Consider the following 17,191-nt stretch of genomic DNA (forward strand, 5'->3'; position numbering starts at 1 on the left):
TTACTAAGTGAACTGACAAACAATCAATGCATATGGAATAGTCTGCCCTGAAATCTTTGTGATTGAGTTATGCTCTGAAAGAGCTTTAGATTCTGCAGAACAAAAATGTTCTCTAAGATGCAAGCAGACAGGTACAGAAGTAAGCAACTCTGTCCAGAGTCCATTCGTGAGAAGGGACGTGGGGATTCCAGCAACTCAACTGTGTGGAGTGTTGCGCCCCACCCCATGCCAGGCACTGAGCTAGGGTCTACTAGAATCAGAGAGGGAGTCGCGGTACAGAGTCGATGGCGAAGTAAAGCAGAGGTCATGTGTTCTGTCCTCCATCCTGGAGTGGGGGAGGGGCAGGTTTTCCTGGCTTCGGAGGTAGATCAAAGTTCTAAAATCAGGGTGAAGGAGCTGAGAAACAATTCCCATCTCTTTCAACACCCCCTTTCCTTTTTTTAAACTGAAATTTGCCTGCATAAGGCAGAAAGAGATTAGGAAAACAGTTTGCAAACCTGGCAAATTATTCAGAGGTTTGATATATTGATGATATATGACAACATCTATTATAGCTATTTTGAGCGCTTATTAAGTGGCACATTCTGCACCAACTCCATTCTCTGATTTAATCCTCCTAAGAGCTCTAGGAGCCAGGAATTTCTATTATCCTCATGTTTTGAGATGAAGTATCTGAAGAATGAGGGGGAGCAGGGTTGAGAGGTTAAATAATTTGTCCAGGATCACCCAGTTAATGAGTGGTAGGACCAGGTTCTAACTTAGGCCTGTAAGGGTCACTCTGCTGTGTTCCTTCCTTAGTTCATTATTCCAAGGAAACTGACTCTAGTCAGGGTCTGACTACCAGCAAAATCTAGGATCCATGTTGTTTAAGTTGATTTTGCCGCAATCATTCCTTTTCAACCTCTTGATTAGTGAACGATTCTTATGAACAGGGCACTCCATTTTGGACTGGGAGAAGGGGAGCGTAAAGGAAAGACAGCGGGCTGTCCTAAAAGAACTTATGGTTGAGCGGGAGTAGACATGGGGGCATTTGGAGATGGGAGGAGCTTGGACAAGGAAGGTCACCCAGCATCTGCCTTCTCCATACGGCTTAGGAGGGTTTGGGGAAAGTGGAAAAGATTTGGAACAGCTGCTGTAAGGAATGTGCTAGGTTAAATAATGTGTCTGGAGAAGCGAGGGGTATTTCAAGATCCTTCTTTCCACACCTCAGAATTAATGGAGCTCATTTCCTCAGATTTTCCAAAATAAAGTTCACCTCTGGCTAGAGCCCAAGCTTGAAGAATTTCAGTACAGAATTTAATCTTGTCTCTTGAAAAACTGTCAGCATTTAATTTTTTTAAAATCATGAAAACATAAATGATAACACTGCACTGAGACGGAGGCTAAAACGCTTGCTTGACTTGCAGTGTTGATTATCTATCCAATTGGATTTTTCTTAGGGTCAACCTTATTTCTGAAATAAGAAAACAACCAAATGAGAAACATTTTTAAAACCACAAGTTGAAATCCTAAGACAAACATAACATTAGGGATGTCTGAATTTGTTAGTATCTTCGAGGCACATGGGTTACATTGCCCTAACCCTTGCATTTTGAACAATGTCATCTGCCCACTTTGTGTTTTTTCATAAATGTGTAAGTGTTTTCATTTCTGCCTCCATTCCACTTTAAATATTTTGTTTAATTATCACATTACATTTTATGTTTAGAAATCCTCTCTTAAAGACATTCCGTCTTGCCTGTAGCGAGGGAGGTAAATTTGGTTGAGTGTTAATTACTAATGGAATTTCTCCAGACTCAAATTTTTCCCCATACACTTTGCCACGGAACAGGTAAAAAATGTTGCTCTGGAGAAATTATAGCATAAATATCTCTAAATCAAAGACTTAGTAACAAAGTTCACAACTAGTATAATATTTTTCCAGAATGGCTGCCAAAAACTGTACAAATTCATTATTAAAGGCCTACACAAGGGGAAAACTCTCCCAAACAGGAAAAATAAATGGCTAATAAAGATATGAAAAAACAACTTTACTGTAAACAAAGAAAGATAAATTAATGGAGCAGTGAGTTCTTTTCACTTTAAGTCAGAGTTTGGGGTTTGTTTTTATAAAAATAACACTTGATATTGGCAAAAGGATTCAAATTGCCAGACGGCATTGTGGTTGGGAATGTAAGTTGGTAAAAATTTTTTTGAAAAATTTGCAATACATATCATACCCTGTGGCCCAGTAACTCTATTTCTAGAAGATTTTTCCTAAGGAAAAAAACCCCTGAAACACAGTAACAAATATTTACATAAAGACATTCCTTTTCATAATTTATAATAATAAAAATATAAATAACTGTTCCCCTATTTGAGTATATTAGGTTTAAAAAAGGTACCTTCATAGATTAGAATATTATGCATCTTTTCACAAGTATGTTTATAAAGACAGAAGTAAAGGGAAATCCAAAGGAATAGAAATCGTTCTATCATAAAGACATGCACACATATGTTCATTGCAGCACTAGTCACAGCAAAGACATGGCATCAGCCTAAATGCCCATCAGTAGTGGACGGTGTCAGGAAAATGTGCTACGTATACACCATGGAATACTATACAGACTTAAAAAAACAAGATCATGTCCTTTGCAGGAACATGAATGGACCTAGAGCTCGTTATCCTTAGCAAACTAACACAGGAAGAGAAAACCAAATACCACATGTTCTCACTTACAAGTGGGAGCTAAATGATGAGAACACATGGACACACAGAGGAGGAACAGTGGACATTGGAGCCTCCCAGAGGGTAGAGGGTAGAAGGAGGGAAAGGATCAGGAAAAATAACTAATGGGTACTAGGCTTAATACCTGTTTGATGAAATAATTTGTACAACAAACTCCCAAGACACAGGTTTACCTATATAACAAATCTGCACACGTATCCCTGAACTTAAAAGTTTTTTTGTTGTTTTTGTTTTGTTTCGTTTTGTGATGCAGTCTTGCTCTGTCACCCAGGCTGGAGTGCAGTGGCACCATCTCAGCTCACTGCAACCTCTGCTTCCCGGATTCAAGCGATTCTCCTGCCTCAGCCTCCCAAGTAGCTGGGATTACAAGTGCCCCACGATGTCCAGCTAATTTTTTTTGTATTTTTGGTAGAGACGGGGTTTCACCATGTTGGCCAAGCTGGTCTTGAACTCATGACCTCAGGTGATCCACCCATCTCAGCCTCCCAAAGTGCTGGGATTACAGGTGTGAGCCACCACACCCAGCCCCAAATAAAAGTTCTTTTTACAAAGCTTATCAAAAGGAGCCACAAAAAAAGAAGTAAAGGGAAATCATTGTGATATGATATTAAGTGGAAAAAGCAGGAGAATAAATATATAAATATTATAAAGTATATATTTACATATACACACATATATATATGTACATGTCCTCACCTGTAAAATGACTAAATGATTTCTGAGGTCCCAAGTATGATTGTATAAAGTGAAGAGAGCAGTTAGGTATCTTATTGGTATATTGTCATCACATGTTATCAATGTCTAGAATCTATAAAATGATGCCAGTGACACTTGGCACTTGTATGAGGTCAGATTCCCTAGGAGAGCCTCAGACAGAGGTTGAGGTGTGTGTGATTTACTGGGCATATGCACTTCAGGAAAAGCTCGTGAGGAAAACAGACCAGGGAGGGGGAAACAGGCAAGCAAGATGTGGTCTCACTTTGTCACCCAGGCTGGAGTGCAGTACCACGATCTCGGCTCACTGCAACCTCTGCCTTCAGGGCTCAAGCGATCCTTCCACCTCAGCCTCCCCAGTAGCTGCCACCACACCCGGCTACTTTTTAAATTTTTTGTAGAGATGAGGTTTTGCCATGTTGCCCAGGTTGGTCTCGAATTCCTGAGCTCAGGTGATCCACCCTAATGGGCCTCCCAAAGTGCTGGGATTACAGGCTTGAACCACCGCACCTGGCAGAGGATGTGCTTTCAGGAGCATAAATCACACCACTGCATTGCAGGTGGTTCTCACACCCAGAGCAATTCTTGGGGATGGGGAATCTGTGAGCCATTAACAGCCAGGCTCGGTGGCCTTAATTTCTAAACCTTGTTCTCCTGGGTAAAACAAGGTGATTGAATTAAATCAATGAAGGATCCTTCACGTGGGCCTGGGAATCTCCAGGAATTGTATTTAAAAATCAGCTTTCCATGCAGTTTTCTGGGATTAAGGTGCGTAACTTTTGTCAGATTCTTTGAGGACAGGGTGACTTCAAGCTTCCTTCCACCCCACCACTCTGAATAGGAGCGTGAGACTTAGGTCAGAGGAGGAAGCGAAGCACTGAATTCTTAGTTCTAGTTTTAGAAATATAATCGACCAGAACAAAGATTCTTCAGTCTCACCTTATCCCAACCCCCATTCAAATTTAGGAAAAGTAAAGGCAGTCTCCCAGAACCCACTCAGACCCACTCGCTTTCACAGCCACATCGTTTCAGCTCTGCCACCTCCCGGTGAGGAGGGTGTCATTCTCGTTTTACAGAGGGGAAACTGAGGTGCCAGTGATGTGACTCATTCAGAATCCCACAGCACCCCCTTGTGGTGTGGATCGATGGTCAAGACTTGCTGTGGAAACCAACGGCTTGCATTTCTTAATTTTTTTTTTTTTTTTTTTTAGACAGGTTCTCACTCTGTCACCCAGGCTGGAGTGGAGGGGCTTGGTCTCAGTTCACTGCAGTGTCAACTTCCCAAGCTCAGGTGATCCTCCCACCTCAGCTTCCCGAGTAGCTAGGACCACAGACGCATGACACCAGCCCAGCTATTTTTTGTATTTGGGATAGGGTCCCACCACGTTGGCCAGGTTGGTCTTGAACTCCTGGGCTCAAGTGATCCGTCCGCCTCAGCTTCTGAAAGTGCTGGGATTACAGGCATGAGCCACCGTGCCTGGAGAAATATTTTTATTTTAAAAACTACTGTTTTTATCTTTCGAATGTGATACTTTAAAAATTCAACAAGCGAGAAAGTAAAGAAAAGGGAATCCTTCTACTTGAAAAATTAAAAATATGATATGATCCAAAAATCCCACTTCTGGGCATATATTCAAAGGACTCAAAATCAGTATACTGAGAGATATCTTCACTCCTGTGTTCACCGCAGCATTATTCACAATAGCCAAGACATGCAAGCAACATAAATTTCCAAAGGACAAATGGATACAGAAAACGTGGTGTATATACATAAAATGGAATACTATTTAGCCTTAAAAGAGAAAGAATCTTGCCATTTGCGACAACATGAATGAACCTGGAGCATATTATGCTAAGTGAAATAAGTTTAACACAGAAGGACAAATACTACATGATACCACTTATATGAGGTATCAGATATAGTCAAACTCATAGAATCAGAAAGTAGAACGGTAGTTGCCAGGGCCATATGGCAAAGGAAGATGGGGAACTATTGGTCAAAGGGCACAAAAAATTTCAGTTATGCAACATGAATAGGTCCTAGACATCTGTACAACATAGTGCCTAGAGTTAATAATATTGCATTTTATACTTAAAAATGTGCTAAGATAGTAATGTTAACTGTTCTTATCACAAATTATAATGAGGTGGGAGGAAATTTTGGATGTAATTGATATGTTTATGGCATAGATTGTGGAAATGGTTTCATGGATGTTTACTTATCTCCAAACTCATCAAGCTGTATGCATTAAATTTGTACAGATTTAAAATAAATAAGTAAGGTTGCAGCAGCAGTCAGAGAAGACTATATATTCCAAGGACTGCAATCACATTGCTCTCAGATCATATTTTCAAAGCAAGAATCTGTATAGTACATTGACATCTGGAGTTCTGATGCATTTCTTGTACCTTCAATCAGGGATTGCATCATTAATAAACTCCCATATAGTAAAAAAATTAGCAACACAGAAATGTAAAATATAAATGGAAGGCTCAATTCCCCTGGCCTTTACGTAGTATAGTGGATTCTTTTATTTTTCTCCTCTTTTTTTTTTTTCTTTGTTTGTTTTTTTAGAGACGAGTTCTGCCTCTCTAGCCCAGAGTGGACTGCAGTAGTTTGATCTTACTGCAGCGTCAAACTCCTGGGCTCAAGCGATCCTCCTGCCTCAGCATCCTAAGTACCTGGGACTACACGTGCACACCACCATGCCCAGCTGGATTCTGTTTTCCATAGATACATATAGATAGATTTGTTTGTTTAATTGATTAATTTTTACAAAATGGAATCATATGGTACATTCTGTCCTGAAACTTCTGTCCCACTAGACAGTATATCACGAACATTTTTCATGTCAGAATATAAAGACGTACCTCACTCATTTGAAAACAATAGTAAAAACAACATGTACATATATTACAGACCACCAATATGTTAATTTAAACGACCAGATTAAATCATCTTGGTAAACAATGTGGAGTGAAACTTATGCCATCTTAGAGCAATTATTCGAACTTCCTGTAAACTGATTATGAAGGTTGTAGTTCTGCACTATTCAAAAAATTCAGGAACTTTTCCAGACCTCTCACAAGAAAGTGTTCAAATAAGTATGCTCTCACAGCCCTGAGGGCTGCCCTCCAGGAAATGTTAGATAACATTCAGGTCCATCTGCTTTGTGCAGGTGCCCATCACATCATAATGACAAACTGCAATATTGGTAAGAGAACATACAAGCTGCCTTACCATAATTATATTATATTATATACAGTTTTAGCTCTTATAATTTTGGTGTCCTGCCTGTCTGACCCCTTATACTTATGACAGAGTTTTTATAAAGTTTGAGGGCTTATGGTTTACCTTTTATTTTTACTTTTTTTTTTAGAGGTAAGGTCTGTCTGTCTTTCAGGCTGGAGTGCAGTGGTGCAATCAGAGCTCACTGTAACCTCAAACTTCTGGGCTCAAGGGATCCTCCTGACTCAGGCTCCTGAGTAGCTAGGACCACAGACACACACCACCACGCCTGTCTAATTTTTAAATTTTTTGCAGAAACAGGTCTATTTTGCTGAAGCTGGTCTTGAACTCCTGACCTCAAATGATTTTCCCATCTTGGCCTCCTAAACTGCTGGGATTACAGCTGTGAGTAACCATGCCTGGCCTAGCTTTTAATTTTATAAATGTTATTATATTTCAGTAGAAGTAAAATAAGTAAGTTAAGAACTAGAAGCCAAATGGTGTATTGATAGCTAGACAGGCATAGATATAGATGTATAATTACCTAACAAATCCTATTAAAATCAGAAAATCTAAATAGCTTCAAATTGAGTTAACTGAGCTTAATATGGCAATGCAGAAACATAATTGTACCAACCTTACAATGCAGATAAAGTTCCAGGGCTGAAATTTTAAATATAACATTATTTTACTTAACCTGTAAAACAAATGACAAGTGATGGTTTTAAAACTTTAAGTAAATGCTTGACTATGACAGCACCAAGTATCTGATTTTTTAAATTTGTTTCTTTTGAGACAGAGTCTTACTCTGTTTTGCAGACTGGAGTGCAACGGTGAAGTCACTGCAGTTAGCACTGCAGCCTTAAACTCCTGGGTCAAGCGATCGTCCTGCCTCAGCCTCCTGAGAAGCTGGGACTACAGGTGCATACCACGATGCCCCCCAGCTAACGAATATTTTCTTTTTCTTTTTTTTTGAGATGGAGTCCCCCTGCATTTACCCAGGCTCTTCCTTTGTCGCCCAAGCTGGAGTGCAGTGGTGTGATCTCGGCTCACTACAAACTCTGCTTCCCAGGTTCAAGCGATTCTCCTGCCTCAGCCTCCCGGGTAGCTGGGATTACAAGCGTGTGCCACCACGCACAGCTAATTTTTGTATTTTTAGTAGATATGGGGTTTCACCATGTTGGCCAGGCTGGTCTTGAACTTCTGACCTTAAATGATCCACCCACCTTGGCCTCCCAAAATGTTGGGATTACAGGCGTGAGCCACCACGCCAGGCCAATGAATATTTTCAAATTGGATTTATTGAACACCTCATAATGTTTCAGTACACATCTAAAAAGTGCACTATACCAGAAAAAACAGTCTGGCATGGTGGTTACCAGTTTCAATTCTGGAGTCAGACCATCCTGGGTTTGAATTCTAGCTCTATGTATTTCTAACTAGCTAGGTGACTCTGGAACAGATAATATTACCTTTCTGAACTTCAGTCTCCTCATCTGTGAAATGGGTTTATTAGTCTCCATTTTACAGGAACGTTGCAAGAATTAAATGAGATCATGGAGTTAAAGAGTTTAGCACAATGGTGGATGCCTAATAAGTGTTAGAGATTATTATTGTTTTAAAGAAAGGAGAAGCAAAGGCCACTCAGGGCCAAGGTGAAGGATGCTTTTCTCTGAGGTCTTGCTGAGCCACAAGTAGCTTGTCAGGATCTCGTCACATCAGCCTAACCCCTATGTCGTGTGTTCTCAGCCACTTCACCGCATGATCTCACTCCCAGTGAGTACTCACCTGCAGTAGGCAGATGCCCTCTGTTATACATTTTTTTTTCCTTTCTGACATCTGCATGGAAAAAGAGAAGAAGCTCTTAGAGTTAAGTATGAGAAAAGGCAAGTGACAACAGTCAGAGAAAAGAGTCCTGCTGCTGGCCTCTGAAGAAAGCGACGAGAGGGGCTTCGATGCTAGCCTAATCTGAAGAAAGGACATCGTTTCTAGGCTAAAAATTCAGAGTGAATTTATTTTTTCTTTTTCATGTAATTAATATGTATGCTTTGTTTAGGGAAAAAAACAAAACAAAACTGCATAGTACAGACAAATGAAATGTTAAGTCTCCTGTCCCAAACACTTCCAGTCCCAGTTTCTTGCTCCTTTTAAATTACTGGTTTCTGGGCTTTTGGGGATCACCTTTATTGTAGGTGAATTTGAGTAGAACACTCTGATGCAAGCACTTTTAGGGTCCTGAGTCAGGGTATGTTGAACCTAAGAGAACAAGAGGATTCTGTGTCCTGGTTGAGGCCAGTGTCAGCACTAGGCATTAGCAGACATCATCCTCACAGAATCTGAAAATGAAATTTTGAATAAATGAGCAGACAATGATCAGACAAGCCAGCAGGGCCAGAAGAACTTTTCAGTTTACATCTTACTACAACCATCCCCAGAGTGCCTGGGTAGAGCAAGCAGAGGGCCATTAATAAACCAGACAAATGTCCACAGCTTGTCCAAGGAGCAAGGCTCAAAAATCAGACCAGGAACCCGATTCTTCCTGTCACAACCAGGCACCTGGGATGGTGATAGAATGAACTCAGCTGTAAATGGTCCAGACCTGGCACCCAGCCAAATCCTTGAGAAGAGAGATAGGAATAGTCCACCTACTGGGGTACAGGGTTCCCCCAGTCAAGCCAGCCACATGCAAACCCAGAACAAGTCAGGACTCTACTCTTCTCATAGACATGCCAGCCAACTTGTGACTTACCTAGCAGGAATTTAGAAGTGGATTAAGGAAATGAGAGCGATCCAAGTTGATTTCATTACGGTCAGATGCCAGCAAAATAAATCTAGATCATCATTATGTATTTATACCCACAAAGGGAAGAACTTGGCATGGATCGCAAGGTATTTAATTACAATTTAGACATATTATGGCACTCAGTGCTTTGTTTTATTATACCTTTCATGTATTGACAGGCCAATGCAATCACAGAAAATTTAACCTTCCTGCCAGTCCTTCTCCCTTACCTCCTGTATTGCTAGGAAGAATGAAAATTAGCTGTATGGGGCGGCGGGGGGGGGGGAAGATTAACTTTGATAAGTAGCCCACATGTGCTGTTGTAAAGATTCACTCTCATAAGTAGCCCACGGGTGATGTCGTAAGCATACTGAATATAGGGAAGGAGAGCTGAATCTTTAGGCACACAAGCTCTTTGAAGCATCTCTGCTTGGCAAAGGCTCTTCTCACCACCTCCAAGTTATTCTTTAGACTCACCTCTCTTTAAAACCTTCACCTCAGCCAGGGGCAGTGGCTCATTCCTGTAATCCCAGCACTTTGGGAGCCCGAGGCGACCGGATCATGAGGTCAGGGGATCGAGACCATCATGGCCAATGTGGTGAAACCTCATCTCTACTAAAATACAAAAAATTAGCTGGGCATGGTGGCAGGCACCTGTAGTCCCAGCTACTTGGGAGGCTGAGGCAGGGGAATTGCTCGAGCCTGGGAGGTGGAGGATGCGGTGAGCTGAGATTGCGCCACTGCACTCCAGCCTGGTGACAGAGCAAGACTCTGTCTCAAAAAAACAACTTTTACCTCACAGTTAGGGTGAGTTTCTTCCCCCTTTTTCCTTCTGGGGTGCCCTGTCCTTACCTCAGTAATTGTTCTAGTGATATGTTCCAATTATTAGTTTAAGAGTCTGTCTTGGTTGTACCAAGACGGCCGAATAGGAACAGCTCCAGTCTATAGCTCCCAGAGTGAGCGATGCAGAAGACAGGTGATTTCTGCATTTCCAACAGAGGTACCGGGTTCATCTCACTGGGGCTTGTTGGACAGTGGGTGCAGCCCAGGGAGTGTGAGCTGAAGCAGGGCGGGGCATCACCTCACCCGGGAAGCGCAAGAGGTCGAGGAATTCCCTTTCCTAGCAAAGGGAAGCCATGACAGATGGTACCTGGAAAATTGGGACACTCCCACCCTAATACTGCGCTTTTCCAATGGTCTTAGCAAATGGCACAACTGGAGATTATGTCCCACACCTGGCTCGGACGGACCCACAGGACCACAGAGCCTCGCTCACTGATAGCACAGCAGTCTGAGGTCGAACTGCAAGGTGGTAGCGAGGCTGGGGGAGGGGCGTCCGCCATTGCTGAGACTTGAGAGGTAAACAAAGCCGCTGGGAAGCTCGAACTGGGTGGAGCCCACTGCAGCTCAAGGAGGCCTGCCTGCCTCTGTAGACTCCACCTCTGGGGGCAGGGCATAGCTGAACAAAAGGCAGCAGAAACTTCTGCAGACTTAAACGTCCCTGTCTGACAGCTTTGAATAGAGTAGTGCTTCTCCCAGCACGGAATTTGAGATCCGAGAATGGACAGACTGCTTCCTCAAGTGGGTCCCTGACCCCCGAGTAGCCTAACTGGGAGACACCTCCCAGTAGGGGCCAACTGACACCTCATACGGCCGGGTGCCCCTCTGAGACAAAGCTACCAGAGGAAGGATCAGGTAGAAACATTTTCCGTTCTGAAATATTTGCTGTTCTGCAGCCTCTGATGGTGATACCCAGGCAAACAGGGTCTGGAGTGGACCTCCAGCAAACACCAACAGACCTGCAGCTGAGGGTCCTCCCTGTTAGAAGGAAAACTAACAGACAGAAAGGACATCCACACCAAAACCCCATCTGTATATCACCATCATCAAAGACCAAAGGTAGATAAAACCACAAAGGTGGGAAGAAACCAGAGCAGAAAAGCTGAAAGTTCTAAAATCAGAGCACCTCTTCTCCAAAGGATTGCAGTTCCTGGCCAGCAATGGAACAAAGCTGGCCAGAGAATGACTTTGACGAGTTGAGAGAAGAAGGCTTCAGACGATCAGTAATAACAAACTTCTCCCAGCTAAAGGAGGATGTTTGAAGCCATTGCAAAGAAGCTATAAACCTTGAAAAAAGATTAGACGAATGGCTAACTAGAATAAACAGCATAGAGAAGACCTTAAATGACCTGATGGAGCTGAAAACCATGGCACGAGAACTACATGACCCATGCACAAGCTTCAGTAGCCAATCCCATCAAGTGGAAGAAAGGGTATCAGTGATTGAAGATCAAATGAATGAAATGAGGTGAGAAGAGAAGTTTAGAGAAAAGAGAGTAAAAAGAAGTGAACAAAGCCTCCAAGAAATATGGGACTATGTGAAAAGACCAAATCTACGTCCAATTGATGTACCTGAAAGTGACAGGGAGAATGGAACCAAGTTGGAAAACACTCTTCAGGCTATTATCCAGGAGAATTTCCCCAACCTAGCAAGGCAGGCCAACATTCAAATTCAGGAAATACACAGAATGCCACAAAGATACTCCTTGAGAAGAGCAACTCCAAGACACATAATCATCAGATTCACCAAAGTTGAAATGAAGGAAAAAAATGTTAAGGGCAGTCAGAGAGAAAGGACGGGTTACCCACAAAGGGAAGCCCATCAGATTAACAGCAGATCTCTCAGCAGAAACTCTACAAGCCAGAAGAGAGTGAGGGCCAATATTCAACATTCTTAAAGAAAAGAATTTTCAACCCAGAATTTCATATCCAGCCAAACTAAGCTTCATAAGAGAAGGATAAATAAAATCCTTTACAGACAAGCAAATGCTCAGAGATTTTTGTCACCACCAGGCGTGCCTTACAAGAGCTCCTGAAGTGACCACTAAACATGGAAAGGAACTACCAGTACCAGCCACTGCAAAAACATGCCAAAGTGTAAAGACCATTGATGTTAGGAAGAAACTGCATCAACTAATGAGCAAAATAACCAGCTAACATCATGACAGGATCAAATTCCCACATAACAATATTAACCTTAAATGTAAATAGGCTAAATGCTCCAATTTAAAGACACAGACCGGCACATTGGATAAAGAGTCAAGACCCATCAGTGTGCTATATTCAGGAGACCCATCTCTTGTGCAGAGACACACATAGGCTCAAAATAAAGGGATGGAGGAAGATCTACCAAGCAATTGGGAAACAAAAAAAAGCAGGGGTTGCAATCCTAGTCTCTGGTAAAACAGACTCTAAACCAACAAAGATCAAAAGAGACAAACAAGGCCATTACATAGTGGTAAAGGGATCAATTCAACAAGAAAAGCAAACTATCCTAAATATATATGCACCCAATACAGGAGCACCCAGATTCATGAAGCAAGTCCTGAGAGACTAAAAAAGAGACTTAAACTCCCACACAATAATAATGGGAGACTTTAACACTCCACTGTCAACATCAGACAGATCAATGAGACAGAAAGTTAACAAGGATATCCAAGAATTGAAGTCCCAAGCAGACCTAACAGACATCTACAGAACTCTCCACCACAAATCAACAGAATATACATTCTTTTCAGCACCACATCACACTTATTCCAAAATTGACCACATAGTTGGAAGTAAAGCACTCCTCAGCAAATGTAAAAGAACAGAAATTATAACAAGCTGTCTCTCAGACCACAGTGCAATGAAACTAGAACTCAAGATTAAGAAACTCACTCAAAACCGCTCAATTACACGGAAACTGAACAACCTGCTCCTGAACAACTACTGAGTAAATAACGAAATGGAGGCAGAACTAAAGATGTTCTTTGAAACCAACGAGAAGAAAGACACAACATAGCAGAATCTCTGGGACACATTTAAAGCAGTGTGTAAAGGGAAATTTATTGCACTAAATGCCTACAAGAGAAAGCAGGAAAGATCTAAAATTGACACCCTAACATCACAATTAAAAGAACTAGAGAAGCAAGAGCAAACACATTCAAAAGCTAGCAGAAGGCAAGAAATAGCTAAGATCAGAGCAGAACTGAAGGAGACAGAGACACAAAAAAACCCTTTAAAAAATCAATGAATCCAGGAGCTGGTTTTTTAAAAAGATCAGCAAAATTGATAGACTGCTAGCAAGACTAATAAAGAAGAAAAGAGAGAAGAATCAAATAGACACAATAAAAAATGATAAAGGGGATATCACCACTGACCCCACAGAAATACAAACTACCATCAGAGAATACTATAAACACCTCTATGCAAATAAACTAGAAAATCTAGAAGAAATGGATAAATTCCTGGACACATACACCCTCCCACGACTAAACCAGGAAGAAGTTGAATCCCTGAATAGACCGATAACAGGCTCTGAATTGAGGCAATAATTAACAGCCTACCAACCAAAAAAAGTCCAGGACCAGATGGATTCACAGCTGAATTCTACCAGAGGTACAAAGAGCAGCTGGTACCATACCTTCTGAAACTATTCCAATCAATAGAAAAAGAGGGAATCCTCCCTAATTCCTTTTATGAGGCCAACATCATCCTGATAACAAAGCCTGGCAGAGACACAACAAAAAGGAGAATTTTAGACCAATATCCCTGATGAACCTCAATGCAAAAATCCTCAATAAAATACTGGCAAACTGAATCCAGCAGTAGCACATCAAAAACTTATCCACCACGATCAAGTTGGCTTCATCCCTGGGATGCAAGGCTGGTTCAACATTCACAAATCAATAAACGTAATCCATCATATAAACAGAACGAAAGACAAAAACCACATGATTATCTCAAAAGATGCAGAAAAGGCCTTCGACAAGATTCAACAGCACTTCATGCTAAAAACTCTCAATGAACTAGGTGTTGATTGGACGTATCTCAAAATAATAAGAGCTATTTATGACAAATCAACAGCCAATATCATACTGAATGGGCAAAAACTGGAAGCATTCATTTTGAAAACTGGCACAAGACAGGGATGCCCTCTCTCACCACTCCTATTCAACATAGTGTTGGAAGTTCTGGCCAGGGCAATCAGGCAGCAGAAAGAAATAAAGGGTATTCAATTCGGAAAAGAAGAAGTCAAATTGTCCCTGTTTGCAGATGACATGACGATATATTTAGAAAACCCCATCATCTCAGCCCAGAATCTCCTTAAGCTGATAAGCAATTTCAGCAAAGTCTCAGGATACAAAATCAATGTGCAAAAATCACAAGCATTCCTATACACCAATAACAGACAAACAGAGAGCCAAATCATCAATGAACTCCCATTCACAACTGCTTCAAAGCGAATAAAATACCTAGGAATCAACTTACAAGGGATGTGAAGGACCTCTTCAAGGAGAACTACAAATCACTGTTCAGTGAAATAACAGAGGACACAAACAAATGGAAGAACATTCCATGTTCATGGATAGGAAAATGAATATCGTGAAAATGGCCATACTGCCCAAGGTAAGTTATAGATTCAATGCCATCCCCATCAAGCTACCAATTACTTTTTTCACAGAATTGGAAAAAACTACTTTAAAGTTCATATGGAACCAAAAAAGAGCCCACATTGCCAAGACAATCCTAAGCCAAAAGAACAAAGTTGGAGGCATCACGCTACCTGGCTTCAAACTATACTGCAAGGCCATAGTAACCAAAACAGCATGGTACTGGTACCAAAACAGAGATATAGACCAATGGAACAGAACAGAGCCCTCAGAAATAATACCACACATCTACAACCATCTGGTCTTTGACAAACCTGAGAAAAACAAGAAATGGGGAAAGGATTCCCTATTTAATTAATGGTGCTGGGAAAACTGGCTAGCCATATGTAGAAAGCTGAAACTGGATCCCTTCCTTACAACTTATACAAAAATCAATTCAAGATGGATTAGAGACTTAAATGTTAGACCTAAAACCATAAAAACCCTAGAAGAAAACCTAGGTAATATCATTCAGGTCATAGGCATGGGCAAGGACTTCATGACTAAAACACCAAAAGCAATGGCAACAAAAGCCAAAATGGACAAATGGGATCTAATTAAACTAAAGAGCTTCTGCACAGCAAAAGAAACTACCATCAGAGTGAACAGACAACCTATAGAATGGAGAAAATTTTTACAATCTACCCATCTGACAACGGGCTAGTATCCAGAATCTACAAAGAACTTAAACAAATTTATAAGAAAAAAATCAAACAACCCCATCAAAAAGTGGGCAAAGGATATGAACAGACCCTTCTCAAAAGAAGACATTTATACAGCCAACAGACACATGAAGAAATGCTCATCATCACTGGCCATCAGAGAAATGCAAATCAAAACCATAATGAGATACCGTCTCACACCAGTTAGAATGGCCATCATTAAAAAGTCAGGAAACAACAGGGGCTGGAGAGGATGTGGAGAAACAGGAACGCTTTTACACTGTTTGTGGTACTGTAAACTAGTTCAACCATTGTGGAAGACAGTGTGGTGATTCCTCAAGGATCTAGAACTAGAAATACCTTTTGACCCAGCCATCCCATTACTGGGCATATACCCAAAGGATTATAAATCATGCTGCTATAAAGACACATGCACACGTATGTTTATTGTAGCACTATTTGCAATAGCAAAGACTTGGAACCAACCCAAATGTCCATCAGTGATAGGCTGGATTAAGAAAATGTGGCACATATATACCATGGAACACTATGCAGCCATAAAAAGGATGAGTTCATGTCCTTTATAGGGACATGGATGAAGCTGGAAACCATCATTCTGAGCAACTATCACAAGGACAGAAAACCAAACACCGCATGTTCTCACTCTTAGGTGGGAACTGAACAATGAGAACACTTTGACACAGGAAGGGGAACATCACATACTGGGGTCTGCCAGGGGTGGAGGGAGGGGGTATGGATAGCATTAAGAGGTATACCTAATGTAAATTATGAGTTAATGTGTGCAGCACACCAACATGGCACATGCATACATATGTAACAAACCTGCACATGGTGCACATGTACCCTAGAACTTAAAGTAAAATAATAGTAGACACACAAAAAAAGAAAATGTGGCACATATACACAATGGAATACTATGTAGCCATAAAAAAGGATGAATTCATGTCCTTTGTAGGGACATGGATGAAGCCGGAAACCATCATTCTGAGCAAACTATCACAAGAACAGAAAACCAAACACCGTATGTTCTCACTCAAAGGTGGGAACTGAACAATGAGAATACTTGGACACAGGAAGGGGAACATCACACACGGGGGCCTGTTGTGGGGTGGGGGTAGAGGGGAGGGATAGCATTAGGAGATATATCTAATGTAAATGACAAGTTAATGGGTGCAGCATACCAACACGGCACATGTATACATATCTAACAAACCTGCATGTTGTGCACGTGTACCCTAGAACTTAAAGTATAATAATAATAATAAAGAAAGAAAACACAGAAACTACCAATACTATTTTAAAAAAATAAAATCTAAAAGTCCTGTAACAACAACAACAACAACAACAAAAAGAGTCTGTCTCTCTCACTGGCCAATGAGCCTTCCCAGAGGGCAAAAGACTGCAAGAATTGCCTTGTTCATTTTGGTACATCCACACAAAGAAGTACTGTGCTGCAGTAAAAGAGAAAAAGGAATTATCAGGCCTCAGCGAAATGAAAATGAAATCCACCATGTGCTATCACTTTACATCCACTAAGATGGCTATAATCAAAAAGTCAGATAGTAACAAGTGTTGACAGCG

At 41.2% G+C, this 17,191-nt stretch overlaps 1 long non-coding RNA gene across 1 annotated transcript in view; it reads right to left on the minus strand.

The window, feature by feature from the left end:
• The window catches only part of LOC107000227 (uncharacterized), a 186,207-nt gene that overhangs the window by 156,711 nt on the left and 12,305 nt on the right, over positions 1–17,191 (minus strand). The window contains exon 2 of the long non-coding RNA XR_001447239.3: positions 8,460–8,510. This is a non-coding gene — a long non-coding RNA (uncharacterized LOC107000227). The remainder of the gene's footprint in view (positions 1–8,459; positions 8,511–17,191) is intronic.

Source organism: Macaca mulatta, chromosome 9 (assembly GCF_049350105.2).
Source record: "Macaca mulatta isolate MMU2019108-1 chromosome 9, T2T-MMU8v2.0, whole genome shotgun sequence".
Lineage (NCBI taxonomy): Eukaryota > Metazoa > Chordata > Mammalia > Primates > Cercopithecidae > Macaca > Macaca mulatta.